The sequence below is a fragment of the Morone saxatilis genome, unplaced genomic scaffold, assembly GCF_004916995.1.
Source record: "Morone saxatilis isolate NCDOM2014 unplaced genomic scaffold, NCSU_SB_2.0 Contig22, whole genome shotgun sequence".
Taxonomy (NCBI): Eukaryota; Metazoa; Chordata; class Actinopteri; family Moronidae; genus Morone; species Morone saxatilis.
This window is the reverse complement of record NW_023339785.1, coordinates 8,737,669-8,742,445: the sequence shown is the minus strand read 5'-3', so window position 1 is coordinate 8,742,445 and position 4,777 is coordinate 8,737,669.

The window sequence follows — 4,777 nt, the reverse complement described above, 5'->3', positions numbered from 1 at the left end:
CTCGTCCACAGTCTGTAAATGTAAAGAAAACAAAGCTGCAAAAGTATGCCACTATGCAAACCAGTGGTGGCAATAGTTACTGTACATGCTGTAACATGAAAGAAAATCAAGATTAAAAGGCTGTTCACCACACAGGTGTAACAAGATTTAAACGGCGCAGTTGACAAAAGAGCTACACTAATCATGTTAATTTTAACAAAACCAGTAGCTGTAGGCTGTGACGCTGCATGTTATTTGTCTGTGATGGAGCTTTAAGAAAATTAAGGTCAGTTTCTGTTGGGTGATTATTTGAATCTATGGAAACAAAACAGGCTTTACAAAACTAAATGACATCCTAGCCAGTTGCAATCAACGTTGAGAAAGTAATCAGTGCTAGATTAGATGTAATGGTTCCAGTATCGATCCGCCTCGGCACCAGGAGGCTGCTTCAAGTGCTCTGAATGAGAAGTGTTCGTTCACCCGTTGAGGTTAAACACAGACTGTTACCACAGAGTGAATTGCCTTGGACAACAGGAATGACATGCAGGGATGATATAACTGCCTGTGACCCTTGACTGAATCAACGTTTACCTACTTCTGTAAATGTGTTGCTGATATCCGTCGGAGACGCTGTCAGGTTTTTTTCTTTTGTCATTTTCTCTGACAAAATAGATTTTTTTTTTAAATGCCCAGTAGACAATTCTTAGAGACCGAAATCTCCCTGCTGCTATGATTTGACAAGACACTGCAGAATAAAGTCTGGCCAAGAAAAAAATAAATATTGCTGTTATATTGTGATGCCCCTGGACAGAATTCACTGCAGCTCGGGGAGCTCGCTGGCAGGTGCTAGAAAAGTTAGGTTCAGACATGACAGCTCCAGGCTAACGGCTTCTCAGATGATGATATTTATCACACTGTTGATCCTATGATTCACAAGCAAGTTTCTTTCCTATTGCTAAAAAAAATTAACAAGTTGCTTATCTCAGCTATGAATCCACACATTTATTAACAAGTGACAAAATCTGTTGATGCAGGGTGAGATAATTTCTCCTCTCCGAGGAAACTCAAGGGTTTCTTGAGTCAGTTTCCATTATATGGCAACAGAGACAAGCGTGCAGTGCCTCATTTTTTTAAATATTGTCACGTTGTTTGACACGAGGTGAAACTGCTTTGGGAGAGTGGTAAAAATCTCACCTGCCTGCCAGTTTTGTTCACTTGATTTAACAGATATACATATGATGACTTAAGACGTAAGTTGTGGTGTATAAACACCTCTCCATTATTGCTCTATTAATGCAGCCGCCTTACAAGATTATATTTATTACACCTGGAACAATTTCAAGACGATCTTATCTACATTTGACTTGAGCTGAACAGGGCTGGGTATGATTAAAAAATGTATTAGTATTAGACTATATACAAAATGTAAACAACTGTAATGTAGTTAAGTAAAAAGTACAATGCTTTAAGTTAAGTACAAGCACCTTAAAATTGCATTTATGTTCAGTACTTTAGTAAATGTATTTAGTTACACTCAACTCAAGTGTCAGTTATTTATTTTGTCACTATAATTTTTGCTTTTACTAGAAATGTATATCATTTCCTAATAGCAGTTATCGATAGCTGATTCACAATGATTTTTCAAAGTTTATTATTTTAGTAATAAATACACACAAACAAAATGTGCCAAGATATCTGCTTTATGAATGTAGAGATAGTTCAAATGTATTGTCATCATGTTCACATTGAAGCAGAATAAACCTAAATATATACATGGGACAAAGATAAATTTTTCATGGAACACGTTCCTGAGAGCTATTAAAGTGTATTAAAGTGTGCAAACATGAGCGATAGCAGGTAAAGCAACTCTATACTTCTAAGCCGTTTCTGTGAAAACTCCTGATCTTGCAATCCTCAGGACCTCGTTCAGACCTCATCAACCCCGACACACACAGAGCATGACAACCGCTCTTCTTCAAACGGCCCATATGTCCCCTATAATGCGAGGCCGGTCACCTCATCTGAGAGATTAGCGCTGGCTGCAGTAGGATTGGTCTGGGTAAAAAAAAAAAAAAACCCTACTTTTCTCAGTTTGGGGTTGAGTCACTGAAGTTAATAAAGAAAAAAACCAACCCTGTGATGGTGTCTTTGAGGGGTGTCCACTAGCAGATGGCAGCATGCAGTGGGGTGCCATTTGGTTTGTTCCTATCTCTGCCCTGCACAGGTGGGTGGTGTAGCAGATCTCGCTTTCTTGCTCTCTCTCTCCGCTTTCTCCTCTGGGGAATCTTTAGCTGGCCGAGGTTTGATATGGCAGAGCCCCAGCCAAATAATCACAGCTCAGACAGAGGGGGGTGTGCAAGCCTTCACCCCAGCATCCAGGGATTTGAGGAAAGTTGTCTCAAGGGAGGGTGGGGAGTGGGGGTTGGACGCCTGGCGAGTATCGTTTCATAGACAGATGATATATGTGGAATAGGATCAAAAGGGAGGATTTCGGCCAAGCGGTGGTTTTCACAGTGGTGTGCGGCTGAGTGGCTCAGTCTCTCAGCCGGTCTGTGTTTTTGTCATCTTTTTTTCATCTCTTCTTCAAACTGTTAGACTTGAGACTTGTGATCTCTTCCTCAATCCACTCTTTTTCATCTGAGTTATTGTTCCTTTATTTTCTCTCCATTTCTCCTATGAGTGGCGGCAATGCCGGGGCTCACAGTTTGGATGCTCCCGCTCAGGGCTCGTCCACGGGCATCAAATCAGCTTTACTCAATTTTGCTGACAGCTCATTCTGAACTGTCAACAGTTGCTTTTCTTCTCATCTGCCAACACAGGCAGTAATTACCCTCATCACCCTAACTATTATTATCATCAACACTCGCCATCATCTTCAATCATCAGTCCTATTTTGACCATTCAGTTTGTCTGCCTTTCAAAACGCATGGCAAAATCAGAGCAGAGCATTGCTTTAACTGTTTTTGCATATAGCAGAGGTCGAAAGTTATCTCAAGTTAATCACTTAAACTGAGGACATTTGCATGCAGGACACAATCCAAATTTTAGGTTGTGCGTTGTGGTAATTTCATTTATCGCACAGAGTGATTTGTTCGTAGCACGTGAACATATGTCGCACAGTACAGCCCTGCAGAGCACAGTTCATCTCCTCAGTATGAATCTCACCATTACTGCACACAGAAAAATAAAAGGAAGGAGAAATGCAGTTCCTGAGCCCCACTCCTGAGCAAAACAACAAAATAGAGGGTGGTGTGCGAATTGCAGTTTTAGCATGTCTAAGCAAACATTTGAACTACTCCACATTCAACATGTGCTGCACCTGTGGAATCTGTTTACAGCTTTCAAACCAGCAGTCATGACGAGAAGAGGTGAAATCATTAGGCAGTGTGGGTAGAATGGCATGTGCTTTTGCTTAGTGCTGCACTCTTAGGGCAATGGGCAAGAAGTAACAAATTAGCTATCTGTTGTTGCCTCAGGTAGCTTTCTGCTCATTTGCACCAAAGCTTTGTGTGTCATTACAGCCTGGGCTTGAGGAGAAAACTGCAAGACATTAGTTGCTAATTTAAGACACAGCCTCATCCAAAGCTGAAATGGTGCATAATTGCACAGTGGGGAGTGTTAATATACCAGAGAGAGGAGCAGTTCTTCTATCAGAGATGCCCAGTAGTTTCACTCTCAGTATCGACTTATAACCGGGAGTGGTGTAGTATGTACTTTATATGTCAGTAATGTAGGATTTCTGAAATAAATTGCAACAAACATGGCTTGCAGGTATCCCCAGATTGCTACAGACTGTGTTTTTACAAGAATGTGATATATACGTATCAACTGTAGAAGAAGACTATTTCACTGACTTTTATGTCATAATGCCATGACTAGGGGCGCATTGATTTATACGGGTAGATACAGAATGACAGACAGAGATGCACAGAAATAGCAATAGCCACAGTAACAGCTATAATAGTAGAACTATGACTAATAATAATAATGATGATGATGACAACCATAATAATGATGATCAATAATTTTTTAAAGTTTTGATAATGATGAGCAGGACCACGACATCAACTTGTCTGTTATCTGTTGATATTGAGTACTAATGTGAGTGTTAAGTGTTGCTGTTGCTATCTTCAGTAGCTAGGAAGCTCAGTAAATTCATAATTCATAAATAATTGTAGGTCTTCGTTCCTCATTGGTTCTTTCTTGTTCTTTAACCTGTATGACCATTAAAAACTTAAATTACACTCTATGGGGTAATAAAACAATAAAACTTTCATTTATTTTGGTCAAATCCTGACTGAGTATGACCACCTGCCATTACTGACTGAATGTATATAATAACTAAAACACTGAATTTTATAATGGCTGATACAATCTACCTAGCATTGATTGATTGATTGACTTTAATACATAATATAATATAGAAAAATAAGACAGTATTATTGTTGTACAAAATTCTGTCAAACAGATAATGATTTTTCTTTAAAATATCAGTTTTTGGTAATACTGAATGTAAACTATGGTTACTGGTACCAGTATCGGTAGCTTTTTGTGGTTCTTTATGCTCTCTCTGTAATAAGAAAAAATTAATTTAAGTTGTAGAAAATAAGTCTAAACTCCTCCTACTCCTCCTCCTATAGTGCATGTATACTGTAATATTTCCCTGCAAACAGTATGCTACTTGTGTACTATTGGTTTCAGTATTGGACATGCTCACAGAATGCTACATTACATAATAATCATTAATAATCCTGTCAAGTTGGACAGCACTTTTAGACTTAAAGGGGAACTTGGCAAC